General features: G+C 40.0%; 1 protein-coding gene across 7 annotated transcripts in view; it reads right to left on the bottom strand.

Annotated features, from left to right (window-relative positions):
- ZNF148 (zinc finger protein 148) overlaps positions 1 to 19,887 on the bottom strand; it is a 132,722-nt gene that overhangs the window by 101,016 nt on the left and 11,819 nt on the right. Inside the window, exon 1 of one of the 7 annotated variants that reach the window (XM_079767153.1) lies at positions 12,510 to 15,923. The exons of the other annotated variants lie outside the window; for them this stretch is intronic. The gene's annotated coding sequence lies outside the window, so the exon portion shown is untranslated. Of the gene's footprint in view, positions 1 to 12,509; positions 15,924 to 19,887 lie in introns of those variants that run through there. 7 annotated transcript variants of the gene reach the window in all.

The raw sequence follows: 19,887 nt of genomic DNA, 5'->3' as shown, positions 1-19,887 counted from the left end.
CATCATCACACACTTCAAAACCAGTTAAAGACATGTTAAAAGATCTTGCCTGGGAAGTATTAACCCAACCGCTATATTCACCAGACCTTTTATTTATTTATTTATATATATCTATAACTATATCTACCTATCTATATATATATATTTTTTTTAATTGATTTTCCACAGAGAGGAAGAGAGAGGGATAGAGAGTTAGAAACATCAATGAGAGAGAAACATCGATCAGCTGCCTCCTGCACACCCCCACTGGGGATGCGCCCGCAACCAAGGAACATGCCCTTGACCGGAATCGAACCCGGGACCTTTGAGTCCACAGGCCGACGCCCTATCCATTGAGCCAAACCGGTTTCGGCTCACCAGACATTGCTCCTTCAGATTACCACTTGTTCCGATCGATGGCACACGCACTTTCTGAACAGCACTTCAAAATGAACGAAGAAGTGGAAAATTGGGTTTCTGAATGGTTTGCCTCAAAACAAGAAAAGTTATATTGGGACGGTATCCACAAATTACCTGAAAGATGGGGGAAATGTGTAGCTAGTGATGGACATTACTTTGAATAAAGCACTTCTGATGTTTCTCTTGAAATTACGTTTTCTTTGATTACAAAATCCATATTATTAACCAGTATACCTGGTAGTAGTCTATTGCTTTGTAGGGGAGGAAAAATAATTTCCCCTCTACCCTTCTGGGTTCTTGGCTGAGAAATCCCTGTAATAAAAGACAAATTAACAAAAGAAAAACAAAGTTTAATCTATAATAATAAAAGCATAATATGCTAATTAGACCGGACAACCTTCTGGACGAAGTTGGGGCTGCAAGGGCCAAGTCCCTTGCACGAATTTCATGCATCAGGCCTCTAGTAATATATAAACTTTCTATATACATGGGAGAGACCCAGCAAAACTGGGTAACTCACCAAAATGGCTGAAACCACCGCTTTAAATACCATCTTCAGTGAAGACAAAAGAAGATATGGTTGGAGGGATTCAGTTATGGAAGGTTACCAGGAAAAGCACAGTAAACAAGGGTAAGGTTGTTACAGAGACTTGTCTTCTGAAGTGATAGGTTTCTAGAGACAAGTCATCCCAGCCCCTCCCCAGGAACATGAGGGAGATACCCTTACAAATGGAAATTCCCCATTTAAGTGAAAATGTCTTTTACAAAGGGTAACTTCTATTTGGTTTTCAGAAATTCTCCCAGGTCTTCAATTTCTTAAAATTAACCAGCCTAGCCGCCCAGGCTGGTGTGGCTCAGTTGGTTGAGTGTTGTCAGTTAGATTCCTGGTCAGGGCATATGCCCAGATCGCAAGCTTTTTCTCTCACATTGATGTTTCTCTCTCTCCCTCTCCCTTTCTCTCTCTCTCTCTAAAAATAAAAAATTGTATTAAAAAGAAAAATCCTAGTGGGTTTGGCTTAGTGAATAGGGCATCGGCCTTCGGACTGAAAGATCCCAGGTTCTATTCCAGTCAAGGGTACATACCACGGTTGCAGACTTGATCCCTGTCCCTGGTTGGGGCGTGTTCAGGAGGCAACCAATCAATGTGTCTCTCTCACATAGATGTTTCTCTCTCTGTCTCTCTCCCCCTCCCTTCCACTCTCTCAAAAAATCAATGGAAAAATATCCTCAGGTGAGGATTTTTTTTTTAAACCAATTAACCAACCTAAAATAATCCTTATGCCAAATAGCCATATTTGAAGGCAACAAATTCTGTTCCCCTACAGCTGTTACATTACAAATCTGTACGTCACCGTACTATACTGAATACTGTGGACAACTGTGATGCAATGGTAAGTATTTGTGTAATGTGTTATGCTAGGCAGTTAGGACTACTAGGTCCTTAGGAAAGCTAGGGCAGCACTAGGCCATAGGAATTTTTCAGCTCCGCTGTCACTAGGTGATAGGAATCTTTCAGTTCCATTATACTCTTATGGGACAAAGGTTGCAAATGCAATCCATCATTGCAAGAAACATTATGTAGCACATGACTATACTGTGGTAGACATTAAAAACAGGTCAAGAAAAAGCAAAACTATATCTGCACTCCACTGCTATTCACTACTCTAATGTTCTTTACTATAGTCAACTTTCAGAATTTTTAACATAGCTACAGGAATAAAGTTGACAGAAAAAGTGTGGCAAAGTCTGTATACAGGAAATGCAAATGTCTACTAAGTGCAGTTTAGTATTACCTTATGAGTCTTTTTAAAAGTTGACGGGATATATCTAGTCCACAATCATTACATATGTCATTCACATAATATGGAAACATCTATTGACTGGACAAATGTTTTTGCAATGTTCACTTTTTGTTTAAAATATTTTCACAGCCCTAGCCAATCTGACTCAGTGGGTAGAGTGTCAGCCCTACGGACTAAAGGATCCCAGGTTCGATTCCGGTCAAGGGCACATACCACAGGTTGCAGGCTCCATCCCCAGCCCTGGCTGGGGGCGTGGGGGAGGCAACCAATCGATGTTTCTCTTTCACACTGATGTTTCTGTCCCTCCCTCTCCTTTCCACTCTCTAAAAAATAAACAACAAAAACATTTTCAAAAAAAGCCTGCTCACCTTCTTGCATCACTTTTTATTGAAGGGCCTAAATTAAGGCTATCACATATCAAAGAACATAACTAGACATGTTAAAAGGGAAGGAAACAAAAAATAAAATAGTGAAGCAAGAAGGAAAAACAAACATGCCTCTCTCCCACAAGAACACATGCACAAAATAATATACCTCAAGGTCTAAAACAGAAATTTTGGTTAATTAAAACTATCTTTTTCTAAAGCCTCATTTTTATTTGTTTACTAGAGGCCTGGTGCACGAATTCGTGCACCAGTGGGGTCCCTCATCCTGGCCTGTGGGATCGGGCCAAAACCAGCTCTCTAACATCCCCCGAGGGGTCCCGGAATGAGAGAGGGCGCAAGCCAGGCGAGGGACCCCAGTGGTGCATGATTGGGGCGGGGGAGGGGCCACGAGGGGTCCAGGGCATATCCAGCCCGTCTCGCTCAGTCCCGATAGGCCTGACCCCAGCAGCAAGCTAACCTACTGGTCAGAGCATCTGCCCCCTGGTGGTCAGTGCACGTCACAGCAAGTGGTCGACCAGTCGACTGTCTGCCCCCAGTGGTCAGTGCACGTCATAGCAAGCGGTTGAGCAGCCTTAGCACATCATTAGCATATTACACTCTGATTGGTTGAGTGGACGGCTGGACACTTAGCGTATTAGTCTTTTATTATATAGGATTCTAATCTTCACCCAAGGACATGCTGAGAGAGAGGAAAGGGGAGCAGGATGGGGGAGGGAGAGAGAAGAGAAGAGAGACGGGGAGAGGGAGAGAGCAGGAAGAGACAGACATACACGCCTTCCATACATGTCCCGACCAGGAATCCGAACCCACAATCCAGGTATGAGCCACGACCAGGAATCAAACCAACAACTTTTTGGTGCACAGGACCATGTTCAACCAACTGAGCCAGAACTCTGCTAGACTCTAAAGTCTCATTGAAATATGTGTGCTTACAAATTTTTTCCTTTTTATGCTTCCATAAGCACTGTCAAATAAAAAGGCAACCTCTGCCCTTTAAATGTAATCAAGAAAAACCTCGAAGCAAAGAAAATAAATATTAGCACACATGGCATAAGAAACAAAAAAAATACTTTAACTAAAAGTCCTTGAGCCTCTGTTAACTAGATCATCATTTTAACATAATTAGTCAAGTTCTAACTTTACATTAGCTTTTACTTTTATGATTTAATGATGCTTTCTGAATGAAGTTAAAAAAAACAAAAAACCTTGTTCCAGGACGCAAGAGATTTCTATGACTATGGTTAGAATTACTACATAGTAACAAAGCACAAACATGTGTGTTCTATCTGAATGATGGTCTAATCCATATATATAAAAGGCTAATATGCAAAGTGTCCCCTCAGGAGTTCGACCGGGAGTTCGATCACTCACTATGACGTGTGCTGACCACCAGGGGACAGCGCTGAACGAAGGCAGGCCCCGGCCAGCAGCCAGGCAAGCAAGGCCCCAGCTGGCAGCCGAAAGGCCCCGATTGGCCCTGATCGCTGGCCAGGCCTCGGGACCCTAGTGGTATACATATTTTTCATGAGCAGATCTAGTCCAAGGACAATGACAGCCCAACAAATTCAAACCAACCATCCCAGAAATTACCCTACTCAGGTCTTTCTAAACCATTTTTCATTTCTACTCTCACCAAAAATCAAGCCAAAATCATATAAACTTTGCAATTACTGTAATTAATCCACTTAACTGAGAAAGAAAATTCAACAAAAGGGTAATCAAATTCTTAAAAGATAATTGACCAAAGTGAGTAAAATAAAGCCAACTACTGAAAATGTTCACCTTCCCTTGACCTTTTCAAATCAATTAACCATGAAACATTCATTTTCCAAGAAACCAACTGTCCACCCATGTTAGAAAACACAACAGTGAGCATTTTTATAAACTCCTTAAGACTGCAAACCACTGAAGAGATAGACCTTTAAATCTAAATCATCCATTGATGGAAGACACCTCCCAAAATCAAACCTATCACAATGGGAATGTAACAATGTTATCCTTCCCCAAATTTACTAATAGAAATTAGTTTTTAAAATTAGTAAGCCACTAATCTCAAGGGAAAGCTGCTTTATTTTGTCCATGAATTTTCACTAAATACACATTAATTTTGTAAATAATCATGAAACATTTTTTAATATGAAGATCAACACCATTCAGGCAAGTTTTCAAATGATCTTCTCAATGAAGATATAACCATAATTTGATAAAGTACTTCACAGTTTACAAAGTGCTGTCACATGTCACCTTTCATTTGACCCTTACAACCACCTGGACATTTTTATTGTTTGTCTCTGTTCTATAGATGATGAAACTGGGGTTCAATGGGGTAAGTACCCAAGGTTAAACAACAACTAAGTGTCAAATCAAAGACTTTAAGTGGATTCCTCTGCCCCTAATGTCTATTCTAACACAAAACCACAGAAAGGTCATTCCCAAGTTTAAAAAAACTTTAATGCTACTCTTAGCAATTGAGTTAAAAAATAATGAAACTAAAATGCTATATACAATAAGTTACTATGCAAATAAACAGAGAAAACAAAATTCATCTAATTTTTATAAATTAAAAATTGTTCTAATGTAATAAGGAAATCCTATAAAAAATAGGAATAAACATTTAAAAATTAAAGTTTACTTAATTTGATTTTTTAAGGTTTCAATTCTTTGTGAAAACGTTAAAATTATTAAAACTCATAAAGGAAACTAATTATTACTTCCAATATGAAATATAACACTCTCATTTAAAAATTTGCATATGGTTCATAAAAAGCCAGTTCATCTTTTGACAGCTCATCTCCTGTCTCAAACACAAACTAGGCAATAGACACAATGTAGAAGTGTTACCATACATAAAGGAAATGGTTTTAATCTGATCAGGAAGCTGAGATTTGCCATCAGAGACAATCAGAGAATATCTCAAGAAGTGGCCGCAAAGGAATGCAGTGATTTCTCTGTAATTGCAGTAATGTATTAAATTTGAACAATTCATGAAACATGTGAGATAGTCTGTGTTGTTTTTTTAATATAAGTCGATTTAGCAAATTAACTCACTATTTGAAACACTAGCTTCTACTAATATAGAATGGACATTTTCTTATTTGGGGGTCAATTTATTCTTAAGCAGAAAACTAGGAAATGTAAATGCAGGACATTTTATCTTATCTTTCCTTTTCAATCTATGAATTAGAAACATAAAAGATTTGCAGTATTGTTTTGAAAAGTGTTTATTAATATTAAAATACTATTATGCATTACTGGAATTATGAGACATCTTACATACAAATAATCTATTAAACAAACATACCCTATATAATAAAAGGCTAATATGCAAATAGACCGAATGGTGGAACAACCGAACAACCAGTCGCTATGACATGTGCTGACCACCAGAGGGCGTGCGTGGAACATGGCGGGCATCGGCAGCAGGCGGCAGAGTACGGAATATGGCAGGCATTGGCCGTGGCGGGATGGTGGAACAGGTGAGTGGGGTCACCAGACCAAGGTGGGGGCACCACTCGCTGTCAACGGGGCGAGCCTCTGGTGGTTACTGAAAATTCTTTGCTCCCGCACGCCGCAGTCCAGCCCAGCGCTCGCACCTACTGCCAGTGCCAGTCCCGCTCGCACCTACTGCTGGCACCCAGTGCTGGCCCTGATTGCTCAGCACCATCAGCAGGTGTGAGCAGCAGCTGCCAGCCCTGATAGCCTCTGAGGGCTTCTCCACCTCCCCTGCTCCTAAGGGGCAATCGGGGCAGCAGCCGCCACTCGCACCCACTGACAGAGCAGAGCGATTGGGTCTGGCGCCAGCGGCGGGTGCAAGCAGAGCCGGCGCCATCAGCACATGGGAGCGGCAGTGGCGGGAGCAGGGCTGCCAGCAGACAGAGGACCCGGGGCCGCGGCGGTAGGGGCCGGGTGGGGGCACAGAGAATGGGCTGAGACCCGCTCCTGTGCCCACCACAGCCTCGCGGTCCACAGTTCCTTTCAAGGTGCAAGAATTCGTGCACTTGGGCCCCTAGTTCATTTAAGATAAAAACCCAGACTTTATAACCTCATTTTAATTAACTACATAACAAAATGCTATTTGTGTGATAGAGGCATAGTAAAATAGCATACATTGCCCTGGCCCAGTGGGTCAGTTGTAGCATCATCCCAAACACCAGGGGGTTGCAGGTTCGATTCCCGGTCAGGCCACATACCTATCTTGCGGGTTTGATTCCAGATTGGGCTGCCTGCTAGAGGCAACTGTTTCTCTTTCTCTCCCCTTGCGCCACCTCCCCCCCAGCCCTGCTTCCTCCCTCTCTAAAATCAATAAACATATCCTTAGGTGAGGACTAAAAAATAAAGGAAATAAAGAAAAGAAAATAGCATGCACCCTGGCACCCTCTTGAATTGCTTATAAATGACCTCCCAAAAACTTCCTAGGTGCCCAATATTGTGAATTATAATTGAAGCAAACATTTATATAATGCTTAAAACATTACAAAGCACATATGTATATACCATTATTTTCAAAGCTGAAATAACCCACTGGATGGAGTGCATGCATGTTCACAAAAATTAAGGATAGGATCGGATAGGATCGGATAGGATCGGATCGGATCGGATCGGATCGGATCGGATCGGATAGGATAGGATAGATTTGTTTTTCCCTGTCCCTCCTCACCAAACACAGCTATGAACCATGAAAATAACACAAGAGACAACCAAAGGAGAACTCTGAAAAGTGGTAAGAAGGCAGCAAACCAGTTTGGGAACGCAGGACTGGAGAAACAAAAGAATAGCAGGGTGCTTTTAACTCCCTACACCCAAAAGAAGGAAATCTAGACTGACACTTCCCAACCACCAATTTAGCAACTGAGGGCAGACCAGATAGTCACACTCTTCCCCCAAAATAAAGGGGAGTCCTGCAATATCAGGGGAGATCAACTGGAAGCCCAGCCAACAGCAAACACCAGGAAAAGCAATTCTTCCTTCCTCACCTGGTCTGAGACTCCTGTTTTCTCGTAGAGATACAGAGGCAAGTGGGCAAAACTGAAAGATCCAGCCAGAGTAAGCAACTCAGTTTGGGCCAAAACTATCCTCCCCTGACCAGAGATGCAGGGATAGGAAAGAATGTTCGAGAACAGTAGGATTCCACCACAATCCTCTCCTACCTAGAGATACCCAAAGGCGAGCATGAGGAAATCCCTTTTGGTCCCTCCAGCGGCGGCAGCGGCAGCAAGGACCAGTGGGAGCCCAGCAGCATCCAATAAATGAAGATGACCATAAAGGCCCAGAAAATTAAACTGTCACTGGAACACACAGCCCACAAAACTGGGCCAAGACCTGGATGCTAAACCTAAATTGGGAGACTGACTGGCTGCGAAACTTAAAAATATAAATAGGGCCTCCCGGTTGGCATGGCTCAGTGGCTGAGCATCAACCTATGAACCAAGAGGTCACAGTTCAATTCCAGGTCAGGGCACATGCCCAGGTTGCAGACTTGATCCTCAGTGGTGGGCAGGCAGGAGGCAGCTGATCGATTATTCTCATCATGGATGTTTCCATCTCTCCCTCTCCCTTCCCCTCTAAAATCAATAAAAATATTTTTAAATAATAAAATAAATAAGTAAAAATGTAAATAGGGCCCAGAACCTTCTAACATCCTATATAATAAAAGGGTAATATGTAAATGCAGAATGACTAAAATGCCCGCAGCCCCTCGCCCCAGCCGGCCCCACCCCCCATTGGTCCCCCACCTCAGCTGGCCCGCCCCTGATGGCCCCCATTGGGGCGGGCTGGCTGGACCCCACCAGTGCACAAATTTGTGCACCGGGCCTCTAGTAATAGATAAAACAGAAATGACCCTCAAACTTATGAGTGAGAAAAGATAATCAACTAAGGCCAACACAGAGATGAATCAGATTTTGGAATTAGCTAACAAAAATTTTAAAGCAAACATAATAAAAATGTTCCAGCAATCAATTATAAATTTTCCTGAAGCAAGTGAAAAATATACATATGTATGCCTAAGCAACTGTTACAACTGGACGACAGGATGACCGGCTGGTAGCTATGACATGCACTGACAAGCAGGGGGCAGACGCTCAATGCAGTTGCTGCCCCCTGGTGGTCAGTGCGCTCTCACAACCAATCTCCCTGTGTGGCCAACCTCCCGCGGTCCCTCCACCTGGCCAGCCGGCCCCAATCGGCCCCAATCACTGGCCAGGCCGAGGGACCCCACCCGTGCACAAATTTGTGCACCAGGCCTCTAATGAAAAAGAAGCAAAAAGGAAACTACATAACTAAAAAATACAATATAGTAGTCACCCCATTATTTGTGAGGAATACTGTTATGTCCCAAGACAATGCCTGAAATCATCCTAATGAAGAGGGAATATGCAAATTGACCATCACACCATCACAAATATGGCGGTGCCCACAGCGGAGGCAGGGGTTTCCGTAACACAAGATGACTGCACCCACAGCGGAGGCCAAGTTCCCGTAACGAGCCTTAACAAGCAATAAGTCAGTCAGAGAAAGACAAATACCATACGTTTTCACTTATATTTGGAATCTGAAGGACAATTTAAATGAACAAAACAGAGAGAGAACAGACTGAGTGTTGCTAGAGGGGAGGGAGATTTGGGGATTGAATGAAAAAGGTAAAGGGATTAAATTAAGTACAGATTGGTAGTTACAAAATAATCATAGGGATATAAAATACAGCATAGGAAATATAGTCAATAATATTTTTAATATGTTTATATTAATTTCAGAGGAAGGGAGAGGGAGAGACAGAAACAGCAATGATGAGATGAGCTGCCTCCCACCCCCACCCCCACTCCCACCGAGGACAGAACCTGCAACCCTGGTATGTGCCCTGATCAGAAATTGAACCACAATCTCCTGGCTCAACCACTGAGCCACTATATACCTATTAGAACACCTAAAATAATAACTATATATGGTGCCAGGTGGGTACTGAAAATACTGGGGGAGGGGACACGTTGTATAGTATGATTGTCTAACCACTATGCAGTACACCTGAAATTAATACAAAATAATATTGAATGTAAACTGCAATATTTTTTAAAAAGGAAAAACTTTTAAAGAGTACCAAGAATACACAATAGGGAAAGGATAGGCTTTTCAACAAATGATGCTGAGAAAACTGGATATCCACATGCAAAACAATGAAAATGGACCCTTACCTTATCCCATGTACAAAAATAAACTCAAAATAGATTAAAGACTTGAACATGAGGCTTAAAACTATAAAACTCCTAAAAGAAAACCTAAGGGGAAAAGACTAATGACATTGGTCTTGGCAATGATTTATTAGATATGACTCAACAATTCCACTCATAGGTATATATCCAAGAGAACTAAAAATAAATGTTCACATAAAAACCTGCACATGAATGTTCATACCAGCATTATTTACAATAGCCAAAAAGTGTAAACAACCCACATCAGTCAACTGATGGATAAACAAAATGTAGAAGTAGGTATATCCATACAATAGAATTTATTCAGCAATAAAAAGGAGTGAACCCCTGACACAAGCTACATCGCGCAACATTATGCTAAATGAAAGAAGCCAGATATTGTTATGATTCCATTAAAATGAAATGTCCAGAGCAGGCAAATTCATAGAGACAGAAAGTAAATTAATCGTTGCCAGTGGTTAGGACAAAGGGAGAATGGGAGTGACTGTTAACGGATACAGAGTTTCTTTTTAGGGTAACGAAAATGTTCTAAAATTGATTATGGTGATGGCTGCACAACTCTGTGAGTACCCTAAAATTTTTTGAAATGGGTAAGTTGTATAATACCTGTAGCTCAATCAAGCTATTTAAGAAAAACCACATGATGCCTAGAATTTGCTTCAAAATAATATGGACGATCTCAATAAATGGAGAGACATTCTGTGGTCATAAATTTAAAATCTCTATACAGTGCCCAAAAGCAAATGAGTGGATTAAAAAACTTTGGTACATAAACAAATGGAATACTACACTGGTGTAAAAAAGAAAGAACTCTTTACCATTTGCAACAGCATGGATGGAAGTGGAGAGCATTATGCTAAGCGAAATAAGCCAGTAGGAGAAAGATAAATATCACATGATCTCACTCATTTGTGGACTATAATGAACAATATAAACTGATAAACAAAAATAGATCCAGAGACACAGAAGCACTGAACAGACCGTCCAACCTTAGAGGGAAGGGAGGGGGAGAGAGATCAACCATAGGACTTGTATGCATGCATATAAGCATAACCAATGGACACAGACAGTAGTGGAGTGAGGGCATGTGGGGGGCGGGGAGTGGCGGGGGAGAGGTCAATGGGGGGAAAAAGAGACATATGTAATACTTTAAACAATAAAGAATTTAAATTAAAAATAAATAAATAAAAGTTTTTTAAAAATCTCTATACAGTAAGGAAAGACTCCCCAAGTTATATTTTAGGTTTATTCTATTCCTATCAAAATCCTAGCAAGATATTTTTTTGTGGACATAGACGAAATTGTTCTAAAAGTTACATGAAGAAAGAAACTATAATCGCAAAAGCAATCTTAACAAAGTTGGAGGAATACTTTACCTGATGTTAAGACCTACTATACACTTATAATAATCAAGACAGTATGGTACTGACAGATAAACACACAGATCAATGAACAAAATACAGAACCCCAAAATAGACCACCACAAATATGCCCAAATGATTTTTTACAATGGGCAAAAACAATTCAATGGAGGAAGAATAGTCCTTTCAACAAATAGTGCTGAAACAATTAAACATCCATAAGCAAAAAAAAAAAAAAACACACCAAACACAACTTTTTCCGAAGATGGCGCCAAAAGTGAGAAAGGAAACCCCTACCCTTCCCAAAGCCTAAGCCAAAGCAAAGGCTTTGAAGGCAAAGAAAGCAATGCTGAAAGGCAGCCACAGCCACACAAAAACGATCCTCACGACCACTGAACCACACCGGCTGGGCTGACAAAGGTCCTTAAAGAACTCTCAAAACCTGACAGCCAAAAACATCTTTTAATCTGATCACCTGATTTGAGAATGAGCAAAAGACATAAACAGAAAATAAATACATATAAAGATGCTCAATATGATTAGTCGTTAGGGAGATGCAAATTAAAACTGTAAGATATCACTATATACCTATTAGAACAGCTGAAATAATAAATAGCAATAATAACAAAATGCTAACAAGGATGAAGAAAAAGTAGATCTTTCATCCATTGCTGATGAGAACGTAAAATGGTACAAACTAGAAGACAGTTTGGAAGTTTCTTATAAAACTGAACATGCCCTTGCCGTACAACCCAGGAAGTTCACTCTTTACCTCAGAGAATTATACACAAAATCCTGTGCATAAATGTTCATAACCACTTTATTCTTAATAGCAAAATACTGAATAATACCAAAAGTCCTTCAATAGGTGAATGGTTAAACAAAGTATATATTAACATATACCATTATATGCTGTTCTTGAAAGAATAAACCTATAGAGATAGAGAATAAGTTATCAGGGGACAGGGAGAGGGTTTGGGTTGGGATGTGACTATAAAGGGGTAGCTCGAGGGATTTTCTTTATGGTAATGGAACAGTTCTGTTATCTTTGCTGTGGTGGCAGTTACATAATTTTATATAAGGGAGAAAACTGCATAAAACTATACACACACAAATAAATTCAGGTTTTCAAAAATGGTAAAACTGAGTAAGTTTAGTTAACAGTGATGTGCCAGTATCAATTTCCTGGTTTTGATGTCTTACTAGAGCATTATAAGATGTAACCACTGGGGGAAAGCTGGATAAAGGATATATAGGACTATACTAGTTTTGCAGCTTCTTGTGAGTCCATATTGTTTCAAAATAAAGTTGAAAAGAAAATGAGAGGGGAGAAAAGAGGTGTAGGTACAGGCATACCTCAGGGATATTGCAGATTTGGCTCCTGACCACCACAATAAAGTGAGTTGTAATCTTTTTGCTGGTAGAGGGTCTGGCCTTCAATTTGTTAAAAATGCAACATTGCCCAGCCAGTGTGATTCAGTGGTTAAACATCGACCTATAAACCAGGAAGTCACAGTTTGATTCCAGGTTAGGGCACATGCCGGGGTTTGGGGTTCGATCCCTGGGGGGGGGGGGGGGGGGGGGGGTGAGGGAGCAGGGGTCGAACTTTCTCATTGATGTTTCTATCTCTCTCTTCCTTTCCCTTCCTCTCTGAAATCAATAAAAATGTATTTTTAAAAACTGCAACATCTACGAAGCACAATAAAGTAAAGCACAGTAAAACGAGGTATGCCTGTACTAATGAAATGAGACTGGCCATTAATTGCTAACTCTTGAAGTTAGGTCATAGATATACGGAGATTAATAATACTACTCTATTTTTCATCTATTTAATTTTTTCCCTAATAAAAGGTTTAATGAAAATATAAGAAAGCCATATATCAAAATATTAATAGTACCTTCTCCAGTTGATTTTTACTTTTGCTAATATGCATTTTAAATTTTTTCTATAAAATAAATTTATTATACAAAACAATTTTTAAAGAAATCTTTGCTCATATGGTCTTTTGTCCTCATTGTCTTACTTATATTTTTAAAAAACAGTACAGAAAAAAAATTTTAACATAGAAAGAACCCCATTTATATTTATTCCTGACAATACACAACTTTATTTGAAAATATTTCATCTAAATACGCAATTTATATTTCACCCAGTTACATTTCACCTGAAACTTCCATTAGTTTTTCTAAAATTAGCCAAAACACTTGCTAGAATAGATTTACAATCAGCACAATAATTCACTATTATTGTGATCTTCATATTACAGATTGCATGTTTAAATTCAAGAAACCATAAGACATTTAACAAGTCCAGTTGGTTTTGCAATTGCAATGTTGCCTAAGATACCATTCATTATTAACTTTAAATTTTGTTTTAAAATTGTATGTGCTATTTTCCATTTTTCACATTTTTTTAAAAGCAGATGCTGAAAAGTTCAACACATGTGAATCTGAAAAAGTAACAATAATTAATTGAATACTGAGATTCACACAATGTAATTTTATTTTTATTTGGTTACTTTATTTGTATATCAAGCAAAATGATACAATATTATTTCCCTCAGTAATTATTTAAGTTAATTTTAATTAAATAAGTTAAAATTATTTATTATAGACATAACAAGAGACCTGAGCTCTGCATTATCTGTGGAATCTTGGGTAAGTCAGAATCTCTCTGAAACTCCCATTTCCTTATCTACATACTGAAAGGGTTATACTTGTTAATCTTCCAACTCCAAAATCCTATGTCATGAGGCTCTAAAATATACTTAATAAGCTTTGACCCATGATCACTCTAATGACATCTTTGGAAAAACATTTATAACAGATGTGTCACAGAAATGTCATTATAATTATTATAATTATAAAATAACAATTATATATTTATTTATTTATATTATTATAACTTTATAAAATGATTTATATATATTTAAATTATTTAGTAGAATATTATTCTCAACATATTAGATCAGGGTTTCTCAACATCTACACTACTGGCATTCTGCACTGGAAAATTCTTTGTTGTGGGGGCTATCATGTCCATCGTAGGATGTTTAGCATCTACCTACTATATACCAAGTAGAATCCTCCAGTGCAACCAAAAATGTCTTCAGATATTGGTGGAGACCTCTGGTATTGGATTTTAAAATCTGAGGGTTCTTTGGAGATGGAAAGAAGGAAGAAGATTGTTTTTGTTTTGTTTTTGCGATATAGGGAAAAGGGCATTAGAAAGGCTAGGAATGAAGAAAACAAAAAGGGTCAATTACAACTCATACCAGGATACAAAGAAAAGGTACTTTTTTGTATAAGGCTTACTGAAAACATGTTAATAAAACATTGTTGTATAAAAAACACATTGTTGTATAGATCTAATACAGTAAGTAACAAGAACGAGACTAATAGTATACATATAAAGCTGAGATTATCCACAGGTATACCATCCTCAATAAAGAGCATCCTCAATAAAGCCAACGTGTTTTTTTTACCAGAGATTATTGAAGTTAACATAATTATTCTTCTCCTTACCATTTGAGAGGAGGCTAAACATTCTCAAGTTACCTGCTGTTCTCTAACCAGTGAGAATACCCACATGAAAAACACATTCACCGGTTAAATACAAAAAGCATCTATCTGTTTTAATCAAGTGTAAATGGGCTACAAATGCCATAAAAAGTAACACTGAGGAATATCCTTAAGTCCTTTATGTATTGGCCAAAGACATTCAGTGTGGAGAAACTACATTTAATTGTTACAACAGAAAATTAAATGTTCACACATCCCTTTTTTGGCTCTTTAATACTCACTATAAAATCAACTCAGTCATTATTTTCCACCAAACAGACAAATACCCAGTTTCCTTAGTCTATTCTTGGATAGGTCACCAGACTGGGAATAAGAGACCCAGTCTATTCCCAGCTGCAAAACAGACTGGTAATCTCAAACAAATTATTCACTCAGGTTAAGGTTCTATACCCGTATCATGCTGACAATACTGACAATCTGCCCAGAAATATGCACTGAGAAACCCAGGACTTCCTCCTACACCCAAAGGACAACTGCAAACGTATTTTTAGATTTATTAAATCTAAAAATCTGAATAGCATTTTATTTATAGCAACATTTAACATACTTGAAATTTCAAAACTGTGTGGTGCCTTTACCATTGCTCTCTATTAAATTAGTAAGAAATGCTTTTTTTAAAATACCATGCCCGATTTTGCAAAACTCTGTATGTAAACTACACAAATCATGATTATTATGTAAAACCAAAAATAAGAGCTGTTTTTAACTCGAGCTCTCGGGAGGGGTTTTAACTCTATCTAGCTTTCAGTATCCTGCACAAGCAGTGCTTTCCTGACGCTGGAAGCAGTGCTTCACAAAGTCCGGAAAGGAAAAGTCTGCCCCATCGTCTAAATCTGGAAAGGCCTCAGGGCTGTCCTGACCACTCAACATGCAGATTTTACTAGCGCAACCCATGTGCGGAGACCTGCGTACATTTTTTTGCTCTTCATATCACGTACAAACTGTCTACTAGACCAAGTTACCCACCTGACCTTTTCGCACACCACGAAACTGTAAACACGGTGCAGTCCCACAGAAGACTGGGGGTGAGGAGGGAAAGAGGGTGTCAACAAAGGTTCGGCGGCCCCGCCGTCAGGCAGACACTTGTTAGGCGGAGAAGCCACTCACAAAGTTTGCCATCTGGCTGCGAGAAAGGGGGCCTGAGAGGCCCTGCCGCCGCCGCGGACCCGAAGACCCGTGTCAGGGAGGCCCCCCCCACCCCGCCCGCCGAGGCCCGGGCCGGGCTGCCCCCCCGCGCAGGAAAAGCCCTGACTTCTCCGCGCTCCCCGCCGCCTCCCCGCACACGCGCTCACTCACACGCGCGCGCACACACACATACACACACGCACACATGCATACACACACACGCACACACACATACACACGCACACATGCATACACACACGCACACATGCATACACACACGCACACACCACACACGCACACGCATACACACACACATACACACACGCATACGCACACGCATACACACACACACACACACACACACACACACACACACGGAAGCCGGCGCTCAGGAAAGCCCCTCCCCGCCCCCACCTCTCGACCCCGGGCCGGCTCACTGACCGGAGCGCCCCCGGAGGAGCCGCGGGTGCCTGAATCCCCGCAGCCCGCCGCCCACCGCGGCTCTGCTCGGCCGAGCTCGCGGGCGGTGCCGGCGGCGGCGGCGTGGCGGCTCCGGGCCCACCACCGCGCGGCTGCGGCTCCGGCTCCGGCTCCGCCAGCAGACAAGCCGAGCGCCGGGCAAAATGCCGCCCGTGCGGCTGCGGATCGGGCGCGGGCTCCACAAGCCCAGGGAACAGAAGGGCTCCCTATCCGCCTGGTTTCTTCAGAAATAAAATCATAATGCATCATTAACCTGGGTAAAAGCCCCCTTTCCTTACTGAACTACTCATCAAAATAGAATCCAACACGACACTCCTTACAGTAAGAAATCTTTCAGTAGCCTCTTACCCTTCAGCTTTCCTCTTACTCTTACTTCTCCACACCTTCATTTACTCATTTTAGTCTGCCCTTGCCTTCCAGTTTTTAACCTAAGAACTGCATTTTCCCAAAAGAATAATCTTCCCTAAACCATCTTTCCAATTTTACTCTTCTGAACTTACTTTTCGACTGTAACAAGCTTCCTCATAGATTCCTTCTATCTCCCACTTACCTATTCAAAACCTCTCCACAACTTTTATAATGTTTATCAGCTCCTACCAAATAATTCATAAATAACTTTCTCAAACGCTGCATTCTTTTGTCCAGTCCCTCATTCCCTGACACTCCATTTAACACCCAAATTGCCCTCAAATTTTGTGAATCTACATCAGAGAGGCCACCACAGTCACTGAAAAAATCCATTTCCTAAGCATATCCCCAGTTAATTTGACAATGATCTTTCCAAATATTCTCTACCAATTCATTTGAACCACTCATAACTCAAGACCACCATCCCATTTCCCTAAAGACTAATTATAGAACCTAGTCAAATTAACACATTACCTCAACCATTGTATGTAACCATACATGCAGGTGTGTATGTGTTGACAAACACACATCTACAGGACCCATACTACACCTTTACCTCATCTTTTTTTTTCTTTCATTGTCTCATTTCCAGATACCCGACCCCTATCCTGTTAAGTTACTTACCTATATTAAATTAATATAATTATCACTTAAATATTCTCCATTTCTACCATAATCATTCCCAACACCTTCCTTAAGATATCATTAGTCTAACACAAACAATCCACTCAAATATTCAGAATATACCTCCCTCCTCTCCAAGGCCCAGCTATGTTTGAAACTAGTCCTAGAAACAATTCTAGACGAAACAAGGAGGTTACAGCAAAGACTGAGTTGGGCAAAGTGACATCCCGTGGCCCTCTTAGGTTGTCAAAGCTCTGGATCCCCACGGGCCTTTCATTATTAAATCTGGAGGGTCAGAAAGTGTACTTTGCTCAGAGGTTGAAAGAGTTAGTCAATCATGTGAGGCATATAATGCAAACACAAAGGGTATGAAGCATACAGCATTGGTATCTTCATGGTTTAAGTGTCAGTTGCCAGGACCACAGCAAGGCACTGATAGAGAATCTCAAAAACCACAGTTTGGTAAGCAATCACTTGCAAGTCAAATCTTTGATAGTACAAGGGAAAAATTGACAGAAGATGAAGTCTGACATAAATGAATACTACTACAGAGCTGGACAAACAAAAGTTTGAGAGCAGCCCTAACCGGTTTGGCTCAGTGGATAGAGCGTCGGCCTGCGGACTGAAAGGTCCCAGGTTCGATTCCGGTCAAGGGCATGTCCCTTGGTTGCAGGCACATCCCCAGTGGGGGGTGTGCAGGAGGCAGCTGATCGGTGTTTCTCTCTCATCGATGTTTCTGACTCTCTATCCCTCTCCCTTCCTCTCCGTAAAAAAATCAATAAAATATATTTAAAAAAAGAAAAAAGTTTGAGAGCAGAAACAAAAGCCAAAGAATATGAGATCTTATCTAGGTCTTAAACATCATCAATGGAAGATGATGAAGGTTTCAAGCCCTTAAATATTCAAGATTTAAAAGCAAAACAAAACAAAAATAAAAGCAGTGTTTCCGTTTTAGCCACATTTTGTTTTTGGAACTGCAAGACAGCTCCTTTTGAGATATTCAATAAATGATAAATAACTAGAAATAAGACAAGAAAGCATTTCTATAAAACTGTATAACTGGGAGTCTCCCATATCCAAGTAATAAATGAAATGAGAACAAAGAGCAAACCAGCCTTATAACACTAAGGAATATGAGATAAAGTCATTTAGACAAAAAAGAAAAAAAACTACAGAAGCTATTTTAGACCCATTAGGACACCTACTTCCTACCATCCACCCCATTCTTTCCACTTTTTACCTGAAACTCTTTACATATACAAATTACCACCACACAATTTTTTGCAAACAAATTTGATGTGGTTTTGAGGCACTCAAGTAGAGATCAAAGATCTCAATGTCTCTATCATTTATGCTATTTCTTTTAAAGCGTTGCATGATATACTATCATTTTTATAACATCGTGGGTGGCAAGGAGTCCTTATTTTGCATGGAGAAGAAATAGGCTCCTGGCATTAGTAATTTCCTAAGTAGCATTGTTTTCTCCATACTTTTTCTGCTACAAGCCACTCACACTTCTCTTCATCTTACTCTTATTCCTATTCAGGTCAACTCCAACCTCCTCATTCATTTCTGTACTATCCATTTACTAGCTTTATCAGCTTGTCCATGTTCTTTGTCAACAAATTACTCCATGTTTTTTGCCTTTCATACTAGTACACCTTTACCTCATCTTTTTTTATTTTCTTTCACTGTCTCATTTCTAATCTACAAATCTCTCAGTTGAATTTATACCAGTACATTACATAGCAACATGTGAATGGTTATGATTTTGAAGTATAATTTATTAATAAATTTAAAGAACTAGTGAATGTAATATATCCATCTATCTCCATCCCAATGCCACTGCAATTCAGGTCACTATCATCTCTTGCTTGGACTGTTGTGACTACTTCCTCATTTTATCTCAAACTTGGCTTTTCCTGGAAAACTAGCTTTTCTCAGGGCTTAGCTATATACATTCTCCTACTCCTACAGTTTATTAAAGGAACAACTGCTTCCCCAGGGACACTCCCACTGTTCTCAATCACTAAAAAATCTCCTTGCAATTCACATTACTCACTTAAACCATCCCATCTGCAACATCACCAAGCTCCACAATACCCTCCCATCTTCCTTCCCCAAAGATTTCAATTCTACTTTGTCCCAGATTCAGCCATTATTCTCAGTGACTTCAAAAACAATGCTGAAGAACTTTCTACACCAAGCATGTCAAACTCAAAGGCTAATATGGGCCAAATAAACAAGGTTTAAGTTTATGTGGGCTGCAAAAAAACAAAAGCTTCAATTTTCACAGAAATGTGGGATTATTTAGATAGAGACATGCTGAATACAAAGGGCTGAAATAAAGGAGTAATCATTAACATAAAATAATAGAACATTTTAATAAAAATTAGTATTTTTTCTTGAACATTAACTTACCAGACACTGAATAACTGCACAAATTAATAAGCTTAACGCAAATAAACCTATTTTTCTTTTTCTCCGAAAGCAAAGTATTTCCTGTTGCGCACAC

Source organism: Cnephaeus nilssonii, assembly GCF_951640355.1.
Source record: "Cnephaeus nilssonii genome assembly, chromosome: 3".
Taxonomy (NCBI): Eukaryota; Metazoa; Chordata; class Mammalia; order Chiroptera; family Vespertilionidae; genus Cnephaeus; species Cnephaeus nilssonii.
The sequence above is the reverse complement of the archived record's forward strand: the minus strand, read 5'-3'. Positions and strand labels throughout refer to the sequence as shown.